This window comes from Hemiscyllium ocellatum, chromosome 6, assembly GCF_020745735.1.
Source record: "Hemiscyllium ocellatum isolate sHemOce1 chromosome 6, sHemOce1.pat.X.cur, whole genome shotgun sequence".
Classification (NCBI taxonomy): domain Eukaryota; kingdom Metazoa; phylum Chordata; class Chondrichthyes; order Orectolobiformes; family Hemiscylliidae; genus Hemiscyllium; species Hemiscyllium ocellatum.
The window spans coordinates 90113107-90129467 of NC_083406.1; the positions used below are offsets into that span (position 1 = coordinate 90113107).

The 16361-nt window shown below is 44.7% G+C and overlaps 1 protein-coding gene across 1 annotated transcript in view; it reads left to right on the forward strand.

Annotated features, from left to right (window-relative positions):
- Positions 1-16361, forward strand: part of b3glcta (beta 3-glucosyltransferase a) — a 177640-nt gene that overhangs the window by 16405 nt on the left and 144874 nt on the right. The window lies entirely within an intron of this gene.

Here is a 16361-nt window from a genome sequence, read left to right on the forward strand (position 1 = left end):
GAGTAGCATTGTTCCTGATTACTGCATTCTCCAAATAGTTGATTCTGTCAAAGGCTCAGAGATAAATGGGTGTTTTTTTTTATCCTTCGTAGAATAACGTTTTGAAAATCTTGTCTTGGTATTTTTGATTTTTTAAAAAAAAATCTGCCAAAGGTACAACAGCTGTATTAGAATTTTGGGAGGGCTAATATCAAAGTTTATAACATCAGGAACTACTTGGGTATATTTTTAACTATACCTGAATGCTTTTATCCTGCTTCTAGGTTAATTTGATCTAAAGTATAATGATGGACACTCATTCTCCCACATAATAATCAAACATGATCAGACAGCACTTTAGAGTAATTGAAGGTAAAATTGAATGGAAGGGGGATTAGTAATTGCAACAATCATTTGCATCTAAAGATCAATTAAATTCTACTATCTACTAGAACAACTCATTTCAACATTCACAATTTAATTAGGTTTTGAGTAAAATACAAAGAGAGTTAGATAAGTGTCATTCTAGTGGTGAAGGATTAGGTTTATGCACATAATTATTCACAAAAATACTGATCGAGGAGAATTTTTAATTTCTATCATCATGCAGATGTGATTAAGAATAGTGATTGTAGATGTTATACAAATCAGTTTGACCATGATAAATTTAAAACAGAATTTTAAATTAGAATTTTACATGTTCAATTAGTCAGTTGTCAAATGTGATATATACATAATTCATAAAATGTAACAAACAGTCTTTCCAGGTATTTATCCAGCACTTTGCATTTGCAAGTGATTACTCTCCGGCTTTGCTTTCATACGTTTTGAAATTGATGATTAATGAATTGCCGAAGGAAGTACATTCATAATCTAGTAATTGTGGTGAAATCCAGTTTTTAATGGTTTGTACCAATTATTTTAATAATAAAAACTAAGTTGTGATCATGTGGCTGCACATCCCGATGAAAAGAGGATCCTGGCCCTCACTGGCAAGTACTGGGACCAATCCTGCAAAGATGCATTTTCTCTCTCACCTCCTGCAAAAACAAGCAGCATTAGCATGGTTTCCACAGCCAAGATACTCACTGCAAGACATTCCCTCCTCCATCTCTGGGAACATGCGCACAGATGTACAGGCAACCTCCTGCATCCCACAGCAGCTCAGATTCTGACATCTCGGGGGTTATTTTATCTGGATTAGGTTTGGGAGCATGTGCTATGACAGCATATCACTGCCATGTCTCCATAGCTGCCTGGGGAGGAAACTCCCAGGTTACTAGTACTAAGAGAGCTGCCACAGACAAGTCTCCTGCTCATCACCAGGCAGGATAGGCCCCCACAATGTCAGCTGGTCAGGTCTTCATTGAAATGCACAAGTGCAGGCAGTTTTTTTCTGGACACTGAGTGTGATACAAACATTACAGTCACACAATTGAGATCCTGCTACTTCAGGCGGGCAAGTGCCTGGCTTCCTTCATGGAGAGCTTGGTCCACACAAATTTGCTGGAAATACAAATAGAGCTGCACCCCATTGCTTTAGCATTAGTGCTCAGATTATAGAGTCAAAAAGCACAGAAACAGACCCTTCGGCTCAACTTATTTGTGCCAACCAGGTTTTCTAAACTGAGCTAGTCCAATATGCCTGCATTTGGCTCATTTCCCTCTAAACCTTTCTATTTATGTACCTGTCCAAATGACTTTTAAACATTGCAATGGTACTTGCCCTACCCCTTCCTTTGGTAAATTGTTCCATATAAGTAGCACAACCTGTGTGAAATAGTTGTCCTTCAGGTCCCTTTTAAATCTTTCCCCTCTCACCTTAAACCTATGTCTTCTAGTTTTGGATTCCCTTACCCTGGGGAAAAGACTTTGGCTATTCATCTTATTTATGCCACTCATTTCATGAACCTCTGTAAGGTCACTTCTTAATTTCTTACGCTCGAGGGGAAAATAAATCTCCGTCTTGACTTATAACTCAAACTTCAAGTCTTGGTAATATCCTTGCAAATCGTTTTTGCATTCTTTCCAGTTTAGTGACATCCTTTCTATAGATGTGTGACCAGAACTGTAGGCAGTATTCCAAAAGTGCCTCATAGCTGTAACATGACATCCAGGTCTCCCTCCTCATGAGGAGATAATGTAGTATCAGTAGCCATTCTGCCAGAGGAAGAAACATACAGGCCTCCTCAGGAATTCCATCTCAGGATACTTCTAAGGTGGTTGGCCTTTCACTTCCCCTCACTGCCTTCCACTTTCAGTCCTGTTGGACTTCAAGGCAAGGAAGGTGCGATTGCCTCTGGACAGAACACACTCTGCATGTCTGAGCCCTCTAAGTACAAATGCCCTAACCAAGTCCTAAGACTACTGATACTGCACCTCGATATTGTAGAAGGAGAAAAACAAAGAAGACTTCCTGAGGGCTCATGTGGTACAGGTGACATTTTATTGTAAATTCAGTCTCTTGTTTCTTCAGAGAAGTGAAATTTTCATCATCTGCTGCATGAGTGAATGTCTATCCAACTGTACTTGAAAATGCAGACCTAGCCATCCTTAGCACTCTTTGAGTTTTGATTGCCCAAGATGTGAAGTGAGTAGCTCCTGCACCATGTACAGGTTATGAGAAACTGGAAGGTGCTTTTCACTTTGGCAATCGAAGTGAATCTTTCTAGGCCCCCTCCCACCCCACACCCCATATATTGCTTGTGTATTGTAATCGTCACTTGTATTGATTCCTGGTATTGCACGATGTGGTCAAATGTGCTTGAGTCATAATTTCATTCCCTACAGTAGGTTAATGCCTAAGGTTCACTTCAGCATGTAGTCCTTACAGGTGTTTTCAGCTTTATTGTGTGCATGTCTGTATAATGCTGTTGCCCTTTAAAGGGTCTTACATTGCTGGAAGGTGAATCCTCCTTCCTCACAGAACTAAACATTGAAACTAGGAGCAGGCATGGGCCATTCGGTCCCATGAACTCTGCACCACTATTCAGTGTGTTCATGATTGTTCCTCTCGTTCAATGCCAAATTCCTGTTTTCTTGTTAAACCCTTTAATAAAATTAATCTCTTACCTGAATTTATTCAGTGATTTGGCCTCCACAGCCTTTCACAGATGCGAATTCCACAAGTTGACCACTTTCTGAGTGAAGAAATGTTTCCTTATCTCATCCAAAATGGCTTACTCCATATCCTGCGACTACGACCCCAGATTCTAGATTTCTAAGCATTGGACACATCCTCCCTGGAGAAAGTGAGGACTGCAGTTTAGAGTCAAGGTGTGGTGGTGGAAATGCCAGATGCTGCCTGACCTGCTGTGCTTTTCCAGCACCACACTCACGACACATCCTCCCAGCCTAGTCTGTCCAGCCCTGTTAAGGGAGGTGCAGTGGTAGTTTGGCGCATTGATCTTTACATTGCTGAGGCTAAACGCCAGCTCGCGGACACCTCCTCCTACTGCCCCCTTGACCATGACCCCATCGCCCACCACCAAACCATCATCTCCTAGACCATCCATAACCTCATCACCTCAGGGGATCTCCCATCCACCGCTTCCAACCTCATAGTCCCACAATCCCGCACTGCCCGTTTCTACCTCCTGCCCAAAATCCACAAACCTGACTGCCCCGGCCGACCCATTGTCTCAGCCTGCTCCTGCCCCACCGAACTCACCTCTGCATACCTCGACACAGTCCTGTCCCCCTTAGTCCAAGAACTCCCCACCTACGTTCGGGACACCACCCACACCCTCCACCTCCTCCATGATTTTCGCTTCCCTGGCCCCCAACGCCTAATCTTCATCATGGACGTCCAGTCCCTATACACCTCCATCCCCCATCACGAAGGACTCAAAGCCCTCCGCTTCTTCCTTTCCCACCGAACCAACCAGTACCCTTCCACTGACACCCTCCTTCGACTGACTGAACTGGTCCTCACTCTGAATAACTTCTCTTTCCAATCCTCCCACTTCCTCCAAACCAAAGGAGTAGCCATGGGCACCAGCATGGGCCCAAACTATGCCTGCCTCTTCGTCGGATATGTGGAACAGTCCATCTTCCGCAGCTACACTGGCACCACCCCCCACCTTTTCCTCCTCTACATTGATGACTATATCGGCGCTACCTCGTGCTCCCACGAGGACGTTGAACAGTTCATCCACTATACTAACACCTTCTAACCTGACCTCAAATTTACCTGGACCATCTCGGACTCTTTCCTCCCCTTCCTAGACCTCTCCATTTCTATTTCGGGCGACCGACTCAACACGGACATTCACTATAAACCGACTGACTCCCACAGCTACCTAGATTACACCTCCTCCCACCCTGCCCCCTGTAAAAACACCATCCCATATTCCCAATTCCTTCACATCCACCGCATTTGCTCCCAGGAGGACCAATTCCAGTACTGAACAACCCAGATGGCCTCCTTCTTCAAAGACCGCAATTTCCCCTTGGAAGTGGTTGACGATGCCCTCCACTGCATCTCCTCCACTTCCCACTCCTCCGCCCTTGAACCCCGCCTCTCCAATCGCCACCGGGACAGAACCCCACTGGGCCTCACCTACCACCCCATCAACCTCCAGATACATCGTATCATCCTTCGTCATTTCCGCCACCTCCAAACGGACCCCACCACCAGGGATATATTTCCCTCCCCTCCCCTATCAGCGGAAGACCACTCCCTCCGCGAATCCCTCGTCAGGTCCACCCCTCACCAACCCAACTTCCACTCCCGGCACTTTCCCCTGCAACCGCAAGAAATGCAAAACTTGCGCCCACACCTCCCCCCTCACTTCCCTCCAAGGCCCCAAGGGATCCTTCCATATCTGTCACAAATTCACCTGCATCTCCACATACATCATTTACTGCATCCGCTGCTCCCGATGTGGCCTCCTCTATATTGGGGAGACAGGCCGCCTACTTGCGGAACGTTTCAGAGAACACTTCTGGGACACCCGCACCAACCAACCCAACTGCCCTGTGGCTGAACACTTTAACTCCCCCTCCCACTCCACCAAGGACATGCAGGTCCTTGGCCTCCTCCATCGCCAGATCATGGCAACACGACGCCTGGAGAAAGAGCGCCTCATCTTCCACCTAGGAACTCCCCAACCACAAGGGATAAATGCAGATTTCTCCAGCCTCCTCATTTCCCCATCCCCCACCTTGTCTCAGTCCCAATCCTCGGACTCAGCACCGCCTTCTTGACCTGCAATCTTCTTCCTGACCTCTCCGCCCCTCACCACCTCTCCAGCCTATCACCCTCACCTTAACCTCTTTCCACCTATCGTATTCCCAATGCCGGTCCCCCAAGTCCCTCCTCCCTACCTTTTATCTTAGCCTGCTTGGCACACCCTCCTCATTCCTGAAGAAGGGCCTATGCCCGGAACGTCAATTCTCCTGCTCCTTTGATGCTGCCTGACCTGTTAAGCTTTTCCAGCAACACATTTTTCAACCCTGTTAGAATGTCATACATTTGCATCAGAATCCCTCTCGTTATTCTAAACTCTATGAATACAGGCCCATTTGAACCAATCTCTCCTCCTATAAAATACGAAAGACTAACCCTGTCCACTCCAGGTTTGATGGCAGCCATTTTCAGCTCCATTGCACACCTGTTATTTTACAGCATGTTGAAAGGAAACAAGGGTCGCTCTTCACACACCGAGTGTCAGCCTCGTACCCGTGATATTCCTCATCATCACCCCCATTAACTTTGAATTTCTCCACATTTCCACCCTACCTTTCAATCTAACTCCGTACTCCACCCCACCTCCCTGGACCACCGGCATATCAAGTTAACATGCGTGATAAACTAATGTACCATTCCGTACCCCAGCTACCCCTATTGAAACCAGGGTATTGCTGACTGTTGCTTGCCCCCCTCCCTGCCTCCAACACTTGCCACTCTCCATCCAGTGCTCTGTCACCCACTTGTATATTGAGTTCCTCCACCTCTTCAAAATTAGCTTGATATTCCAACATGCTACTTCCAGTCACCACATTTGAGTTTCCCAGCTTTTCTTCCAGAGTAGCACCACCTGATTACAAACCCTTTGACGTTTAGTGAGTAGACATCAAGGACTGATTGTGGCCCACCACACTGGAGCAGCCTAATGGCCTGCCCTGAACAACGAGTGACTGGACCCCTGACTGATATCTGTACAGCTTCCCAACTGATTTCCTGTGACACTCTGGACTGGTTGCACTGGACTTGCAGGGCAGTGGTCCATTCCCCAGACAGTAGAGATCCAGATCCCCTGAACCTGACCACTCTTGTCTGACTGAACACATTAAAGCCCTTGAACTGACAACAGTAGCTGTCCTTGACTTGTTGCCAGGATCTCCTGACCGAAGGGTATCTCCCTGATTTGATTAAGGAGGTTTGCGCTGAAACTTTAAGATATGGCCACTTAGTTGAATTACATGCAGTGTGTTTGCTGCACACACTGCTGGCTCATTTATAGACTGACATAACATCATTCCTGATGAAGGGCTTATGCTCGAAACGTCGAATTCTCTATTCCTGAGATGCTGCCTGGCCTGCTGTGCTTTGACCAGCAACACATTTTCAGCCATAACATCCTGATATCCAGCCCATTGGACTGACAGACTTGCTGGCTTTGTGACTTCTCTAAAAAAAAGGTCAAGATAGAATTACTGAGTACTTAAGCCCCAACAGAGGGGGAAAAATGCAAAAAAAAAGTAGAGATGCTTTAAGCATCAAAATAGACACAGAATGAGTGAACACAAGGCGAGAAAGTGAGGATCACTGAGATGCAGCCTGGTATATGAGATAGCTGCATGTCTTTGCATTCAAAGTGTCCTTGCAGCAGTATTGCAATGAAAGCTCTTACTGTGCTTCACAGTGCAGTAATGTACTATAAGTGGACCAGAGGTGTGCCATGGTGATGCAGTGAGGCCAATATGTGTCGGATGCCAATCTGTGGACAGGGGTGCATGTGATCCCTGCCCATGAAGTGTACCTAGAGATGTTGGTGCCAGGGACCCATAATGGAGCTCCAGAGGAGCAAGTGGCAAGCTGGAATTGCTAGATAACAACTCTGACCTTCATGTTGGGAATTACCATTGTTTACTTTCTATCAGGCAGGTAGAAGAATGGGAAACTGTGTTTTAATGAGGCAAGATTAACTAATACTGAGGTGTTAATGCATGCTAATATATCTACCGAGACCTCTCACTGTCCACTAGTGAGAATTTCATCTTGATTATCAATGCTTGATTGGAAAATGGAACTTTTTGCTCTTGATGTTGAGAAGCTCCTCACTGGCTGTCTCACTCCATTTTCCCAACTCTCTTGCCATAACCCACAAAATTCAAGGACTGGGAAGATTCTGCCATATATTTTTATTCTTTTCAAAATGAACAGCCACTGCTGCACGGTGAAGCACAGTAAGAGCTTTCATTGCAATGCTGCTGCAAGGACACTTCGAATGCAAAGACATGCAGCCATCTCATATACCAGGCTACATCTCAGTGATCCTCACTTTCTCTCCTTGTGCTCACTCATTCTGTGTTTATTTTGATGCCTAAAGCATCTCTACTTTTTTTTTGCATTTTTCCTCTCTGTTGGAGCTTACACGCCATCAGTCAAATTCTTACTAATTCACTTAACCTGCCTTTGCAGATCTTTTGTATCATCATCACAACTTTCCCAACTATCTTTAAAGATATTTTTATTATTCTGCCTATTCAGCAAAGCTATTACACACCTCTGGGGCAGCTGGCACTACGTTAGGCCTTCTAGTTTAGAGGTAGAGACTAGACTATGGCAACACAAGAGCCCAACCATCTATCCTTTTGGACTTAATTGTTCTCCATTGACTGTTTTCATATCTCTGCTAAAATAAATCCACAGAATCCATTAATGGTGGATTACAGATTTTGCTTATATTTTTAAAAAATTATGATATTGATATGTTCAAAAACACAACACTTTCTCACTGTTCAGAAATTGAAAGGAACTTGTGTGCTTGTTTTATTTGGAAACTTAATTTGCTCCACCTTTTAAAATAACAGTCAACAAGTAGCTATAAATTATTTAGTGGAATCTGATAGACGGTGGTTAACAATTTAAATGGTCATTATTAAACTCCAGAGCATTCAATTTAAACGTTCAGATAATTTCTGTCATCAGGTAAAATAGGATTTATTTTTGTGCTCAGTGGATCATGTTTCTCACCGTCTCTGTCTTTTTCTCATTGCTGAGTGCTGTAGGTTGTTGCTACGATTAGTCAATAATGCTACATCAGATTAGAATGTGAACTTCATGCCTCCTATATTTATGTTCCAGTTCTAAGTTGCTGAATGCTCAGATATGAATGTTAGATATATTTCTGTTCATTTAATGTTCGGAATTCTAGAGCATATATTACCTTCACATTTTTACATTTTAGTTTATTTGCAAATATTTCAGAACTATTGAAATATATAAATGGAACTGAACTAGCTTTTTACACCAACAAACAATGGGTTGAATTGCTTCAGAAATTGGCTAAGGGTCAGCTTTGGCAGTTGCATGGAGGCTTTCTCACTGTGCGAGTTTTCTTATGCAACTCTCTGCAGCTTGCCTCATAGCATATGCACCACACATGTATGGTGCCCCGCCCACACTCTCATGCACTCAGCAATGGCAGATATATTTGCCTGGTGTCAGTGCCACATTTGGAGTCAAGCTGTGCACCAAGTCAAACACCGCTAGCCAGCAGCTACTGTCACACTGCACCAAGTGGGAGTGGAAGGAAAATGAAATGCTTCTGACGTCACATAGGTGGTACAGGTGACACTTCATTGCAAAGAGGCTCGCATATTTAAATGGACTAAACACAGAAATGTATTCAAAACAGGATGTGCTCTAGAAGTTCAGCAGATCTGGCAGCATCTGAGGTAAAGAAACAAATTTTGTGTTTTGACTCGAATGACTGGACTTTTCTTCAGTTCTGGAGAGGAGTCATTCAACTCAAAATGTTGAATCTGTTTCTCTCTTCAGATGCTGCCAGACCTGACTGAGTCTCTCCAGTACTTTGTTTTTAATTCAAATATCTGCTATCCACAGAAATTTGCTTTTATTTTCAAAAACATACTGCTTTTTAAAATCATCATCTGTCTGATCACCTGTCTTTTTAACTACAACTACAAGAATCAAGCAGCAAGCCATCCTTTCTGCCATGCTATGTTAGAACACTTGTTGTGGGAGCTATACTCTTTCTATAATGCTCTGTGTAGCTTACCATTGTTCAATGTGGGAGCATCACATAACCAAAAAGCCTTCAAAGGATTGAAAAGATTCACTTGTGTTCAGCAACAGCAAAAGCAGAGAAAGAAAATAAGAATTTCAGTTGTTATTGACAACCAACTGGGTTTATTTGTATTTCTGGATGCGAAATATTTACAATCAATGAATGATCATTACAACAAGCTCACATCTACTGGAATTGGGTGTCAACTAAGTCCTGCCTGGCTTATTGTGCCTTGCGCTGCAGTGCAATATCTATGCTGAAGGTAATATTTCTCCTGTCCAATGTCCTCATCCTCCTCCTCAGAAGACTGCAGTAAGCTCTTCAGAGTCCACTATATTCCCTCCCTGCTCCTACTATGCAGGGATTGTGCAACACACTCTGATGGGACTGTACTGTAAAGCCCTTGGACTGATCCAGGCATCATAAACTCATTGTCAGCCTATCTAGCCCACCATGGCCCTGGTGAAAGAAAGGGCAGCAATGTATCTACGTTCGAATTCGGTCGGGGTGTGTGTAATGGAGTCGTTACCCATGGTGGCTGTGAGGGTAGCCCTTGTGTCCCAGTGACCATCCTTGCAAAGCAACCAGCCCTTGAAATGAAGTAGCAATATGAAAGTTCTCAAGGATATAGGCATCAGCAGCTCCCAGGCTACGTTGTCCAGATGTCTAAGAAGCGGTGCCAGTGGTCAAAGGTGATTTGAATATAGATAGAATGAAACACTTTTCTTTTGAAGTTAGACATGTTATGATACGTTGCTGAAAATGTGTTGCTGGAAAAGCGCAGCAGGTCAGGCAGCATCCAAGGAGCAGGAGAATCGACGTTTCGGGCATGAGTCCTTCTTCAGGAATCCCTGAAGAAGGGCTCATGCCTGAAATGTCGATTCTCCTGCTCCTTGGATGCTGCCTGACCTGCTGCGCTTTTCCAGCAACACACTTTCAGCTCTGATCTCCAGCATCTGCAGTCCTCACTTTCTCCTATGGTACGTTGCTGTCAACAGAACGTGTATAATTAGTGATGCCTTGCATCGGAGAGGGCAGCTATATCAGCAATGGCCTCCTGCTTGGGTTGCTGTACCGACCTCGTCAACTGGCGACCGAAAGGAATAGCCAACAGCCCTGATGTATTTGTGGGTAAAGGGTTATGAGATCCCACACAGGTTCTCCGTGGCTTCTCTCAGAAGCGAAGTTACATAAAAGTTTATCTACATATAATTTCACCTTGACAGCCACTGGGATAGGATGGCCGCCCACTTCTTCACATCCTAGTTCTGCTGCAGTGTTGCCATAGCTCTGTGATAGCGTCCGACGTCAGTGTCTGTCTGTTATCAGACAGCACCACATTTGTCTGGAGGAAACTGCATCGAGGATGATAGACTCTGGCACCCTGTACCTCCTCCACATCCTGAGGAGATCTTTATAACCCCATAAGATATAGGAGCAGAATTAGGCCATTTGGCCCATCAAGTCTGCTCCACCACTCGATCATGGTTGGTATGTTTCTAAACTCGAATCTCCTGCTTTCTCCCAGTAACCATTGATCCCCCTACCAATCAAGAACCTAGGTATCTCATTCTTAAATACACACCACAGTACTCTGTGGCAATGAGTTTCACAGATCAACCACTCTCTGGCTGAAGAAATTCCACCTCATTTCAGTTCCTTCACTCTGAGGCTGCTCCCTTGACTCCTAGTCTCTCCTACTGGGGGAAACTTCATGTCCACTCTATCCAGATCACAGTATTCAGTAAACTTCAGCCAGATGCCCCCCCCCACCTTATATAGCAAGCCCTTCATCCCTGGGGCCATTCTTGTGAACCTCCTGTTGATCCCCTCCATGGCCGGCACATTCTTCCTTAGATACAGAGCTCAATATTCCAGCCTCAGCATTAATCTCTGCTCTTGTATTTTAATCCTCTTGAAATGAATGCTAAAATTGCATTTGCCTTCCTAATTGTCAACTGAACCTTAAGAGAATCCTGAACTAGGATTCCCAATATATTTGTCCTTCAGATTTCTGAAGCATTTCCCATTTAGAAAATAGTCTACACCTCTCTCCATCCTACTAAAGTGCATAACGTCATACTTTCCCACATTGTATTCCACCTGCCACTTCTTTACCAAGTTTCTGTTGCCAAGTCCTTCTGCAGCCTCCCCATTCCTCAGCGCTATGTCAATGTATCTTTGTATCATTTGCAAACTTAGCAACAGTGCCCTCAGTTCCTTCATCCAGATCATTAATCTATAATGTCAGTAGTTGTGTTCCCAACACTGAACCCTGCTGAACTCCTCTAGACATTGGCTGCTATACTGAAATAGAGCCCCTTATCCCTACCCTCTGCCTTCTGCTAGTCAATCAAACTTCTATCCATGACAGTACCTTGCTCATAACACCATGGGCTGTTATTTAGGAGCCTTCTGTGCAGCACCTTTTCAAAGGAATTTTGAAAATCCAAATAGATTATGTCCACTGGCTGTTCTTTGTCTATCCTGTTCATTAATTCTTCAAAAAATTTGAACAGATTTGTAGGCATGACCTCCCCTTCATGAAGCTGTGCTGACTCAGCCCTATTTTACCACACACTTCAAAGTACGCTACAATCTCAACCTTAATAATGGACTCTAAAATCTAACCAATGACCAAAGTCAGGCTAATTGGCCTCTAGTTTCCTGTTTTATGCCTGTTTCCCTTCTTAAATAGTGTTATTACATTAGCCATTTACAGTCCACTGGGACCCTCCCTGACTCCAGTGATTCCTGAAAGGTCACCACCTCAGCTATCTCTCTCAGAATCCAGGGTGAGATGCTGGAAAGCACAACCGGTCAGAAAGCATCCGAGAAGCAGGAAAATCGATGTTTCGGCCAAAAGCCCTTCAGCAGGAATGAGGTTGGGAGTCTTCGGTGTGGAAAGATAAATGGAAGGGGGTTGGGGCTGGGGTAGAAAGTAGGTGAGAAAGCAATAGGTGGATGGAGGTGGGGGTAAAGGTGATAGGTCAGAGGGAATGGTGAAGCGGATAGGTGGGAAGGAAGATGGACAGATGGCACAGGCCATGATGGCGGTGCTGAGCTGGAAGGTTGGAACTGGGATAGGGTGGGGGGAAGGGAAATGAGGAAACTGGTGAAATCCACATTGATGCCCTGGGGTTGGAGTGTCTGGAGGCGGAAGATGAGGCATTCTTCCTCTGGGCATCGGGTGATAAGGGAGTGGCGATGGAGGAAACCCAGGACCTGCATGTCCCTGGCCAAGGAAAGTTATTAATGAATCTCATTATCCTTTCTATTAGTATATCCCAGTTTATAACAATTACATTAAAAAGTTGTGTTTTCCTTCAAACCTTTCTCTTGTCTGTCCCCATAAGAGAAGTCCTTCATCCCTGTTTTTCACCCATTGTGAGGCCTGAGCATTCTTAGAATGTAGTTCTCAGAATTGGGCCAGCTGAGGTCAAACTGTTAACTTATAAACATGAGTCCAAGATCCTTGCACGTTTATACTCTGTGCCTCTACAAAGCAATATTTTCCTTTTTAACAGCTTTCTCAGTTGTGTACAAGTTCGTTTATGTCATCAAGCAAACAGAATGTTGGGAAAATTGAACATTTGCCTGACATTCTTATTTCCATGCAAGTGATTATATCATTCATTTTCTGAATGTTTTAGTCTTCGCAGAGTCTGTTCAGTCCAGTGACTTCAGGTCATAAAATGTTCCTGTAGCATTATTCCTAGAGCAGTGGAACCTTCATGAATGCTTCACAATCATCCGTCACTGCAATGTTTAATAGGTTGTTTCCACTGTTACTATTTTTGACATTATGTTGTAAGTTGATTGACTACCCATTTCCCTTAACTTCAACATTGACAGCACCTCAAAAATATGTAGTTGGCTTTGAGACACTTGGTTTTGCTAGTCCTGAGATTGTTAAGGTGCTTTATGTCAGCATGTTCTTTCATTCTTACATTATCTATGCTAACACAACTCCAGCATTATGATTGTCATGTGGGATTCATCAAGCTTGACAAATTGTTCAGCAGAGTGTCAAAATGGAATTAACTGTCAAATTAAACTTTCTTCTCTGCAAAGACATCTACTTGTTTCCTGAAACAGCTTTTAGTTTTTGCATATGAATAATTCTATCCAGATTCTCAGAGACAATGAGCAATTGTTAATTTCTGGTAGAGTAGTGCAGATAATAATGCTGAATGAATTTAGGAGACAGTGGATTGACCTGTCACCTTTATCCCCACTCCCATTCACTAAGGTAGCAAAGAGGGTGCCAGGAAGGGAGGGTGGGTTGTTGGGGGGCTTGAACCTGACCAGGTAGTCATGGAGGGAATGGTCTTTGTGGAAAGTGGAAATGGGTGGGGAGGGAAATATATCCCTGGTGGTGGTGGGGTCTCTTTAGAGGTGAGGCAAATGTCTTCGGATGATGTGGTTTATGCAAAGGTTGGTAGGGTGCAAGGTGAGCACTGGGGGGTTCTGTCCTTGTTACGGTTGGAGGGGTTGGGTTTGAGGGCAGAGTGGCGGGACATGGATGAGGTGCATTGGAAGGCATCTTCAACATGTGAGAAGGAAAATTGCGGTCTCTAAAGAAGGAGGCCATCTGGTGTGTTCTGTGACTGGTCCTCCTGGGAGCAGATACGGCGGAGGCAAAGGAATTGGGAATACGGGGATGGCATTTTTGCAGGAGGTATGGTGGGAAGAGTTGTAATCCAGGTAGCCGTCCACTAATGACGACCGACTGGACACTGACATTTTTTACAAACCCACCGCTACCTGGATTACAACTCTTCCCACCTTTCCTCCTGCAAAAATCCATCCCGTATTCCCAATTCCCATCATGGTGTTTCAAACCCAAGCCATCTCCCTTCTAAATCTCCCTTGCTAAGTGCCTTCTCAGTTGGTACCTGCTGAGACCCTATGCAATTACCCAGTTTTCACTCCACTATTCTGATTGGCTGGCAGCTCTCTAAGGCGGATTCCTGTCCTTATTGCCACTTATGAATGGCCAATGGCTGTGGGGAAGCCAATTTTCCCTTAGTGGGCTTCATACATGACTGTAGCTGGAGGAAGAGAAGAAGGAACCTGATCCCTTATGTAATTCAACCTACTGTTTCCTATAACTTGCACGGTCAAAGTTACACGCTGGAAGGTACCATGCAGGCAGCTCACAAATTGGCTCCTGTGAGTTATTGTTCATGTGTGTATGTTGTCACACACACAACAAAATGTTTTGTGCATTCAAGTGAACTGCACAAGCTCAATGAAAGCATCTGGCCAGGAACAAAAATAGAGATTACTGGAGAAACTTCAGCAGGTCTGGCAGCACCTATGTAGAGAAAGCAGAATTAACCATTTCAGGTCCAGTAACCCTTCTTCAGAACTGATCTAGGAAAAAGGTATTTATGCTGAAGACAGAAGGTGGGTCGGGAATAAAGAAGAATGGAGTTGGAGCCCAGAGAGGGAAAATAATAGTTAGGCAGACAAAGAGATGGATGATATTATGCCAGGGAGAAAGAAAAGCTGATAATGGGAATCCCAAATATGTGAAAATGGATTAGCTGTGCTGAAAGCAGCCTATGTCATGACAGGGCCTGAGGTCTAGGAGTGGGTAACGGACATGAAAAAAGATGTTCAGGTTGTAAAATGATTGAAGTTGATTGTGACTCCTGAAGGCTGCAGGATTCCCAAACAGAAAAAGAACTGCTGTTTTTCTGGTATGTGCTGAGCTTCAATGGAGCATTGCAGCAAACTTCAGGTAGAGATATTAACCAGGGAACATAGTAGGGTGTTGAAACGGCAAGCAACTGGAAGTCAAGTCCTGAAGAAGGGTTACACCTGAAATGTCAACTTCTCCACCTTCTGACGTTGCCTGACTTGCTGTGTTCTTCCAGTCTTCTGCTTGTCTACCTTAGATTCCAGCATCTGCAGTTTTTTTTGTCTCTAACTAGAAGTCAAGGTGTTTTTTGCAGACAGAATGTAGTATTCTGCAAAGCGGTCGTCCTGTCTACGCTTCATCTCCAAAATGGAGAAGACCACATTGTGAGCAGTGAATATAGTAAACTAGATTGAGTGAAGTACAGGTAAATTGCTGGTGTTGTGCCTGGAGCTCTGGATAGGGAAGAGGGTGGAGGTAAAAAGGCAGGCATTGCTGCTTCAGTGATTGTATGGGAAGGTACCATGTGGCTGTGGGAGGGTGTTGGGAGTGGAGGAGGAGTGAACTGGAGGAGATGGTCTCTGTGAGATGCTGACAAGGAAGGAGTGGGGGATGTGTGGGATCATCCTGCTGAGGGTGGTGGAAATGACGGCCAATGATCCTCTGGATGTAGATGCTGATGGGTTGAAAGTGAGGACCAGGGAGCCTGTATCAGTGTTGTATGAGGGAGTGAAGAAGAAGGATGAAAGCCAAAGTGTGGGAAATGAGTCGAAACAGCTTAGGGGTCTGTCAGCCATGCTAGTGAGGAATTCTCAGTTTGGAGAAAAGGTGGATATTTGTGAGGTCCCTTGTGGATTGAGTCATCATCAGAACAGATACAGCAGAGAAAGAGAAACTATGAGAGTGAAATGGAGTTTTTACAGGAAGCAGGTTGTGAGAATTTATAGTCCAGTAAAAGGTGGGTACCAATGAGTTTGTAGTGGATGTTGGTGGCCAGCTGTCCTCAGAAATGGAAACAGAGAGGAAGGAAAGGGCGGAGTCTGAGATGGACTAGGTGAAGGTGAGAGCAGGGTGGAAATTGGAAGTCCAATTGATAACTTTTTCCAAGTCTGAATGAAGAGAGGGAAGCAGCACCAATGTTGTCATCAGTGTAGCAGAGAGAGAGAGTAATGGGAAGGGCCAGAGTAGGATTGGAACCCCACAAAGGGAGAGGTATATCTGGGGGCCCATGTGGGTACCCAGGCCATGCCTTTATCTTAAGAATGTGAGAGGAGTTAAGGGAGAAGTTGTTCAGGGTGAGGATGAGCTAGGCCAGGTGGAGGAGGGGAGTGTGGAAGGGGGCTTCTCAGGCATTTTCTCCTGGAAGAAATGGAGAGCCTTGAGACCGTGTGATGGGGACGGACATATAAAGGGATTTCATGCTGAAAAGGAAGCAGCTGGTGACCGTAACTTCTGAAACTGATGTAAAGCATTGG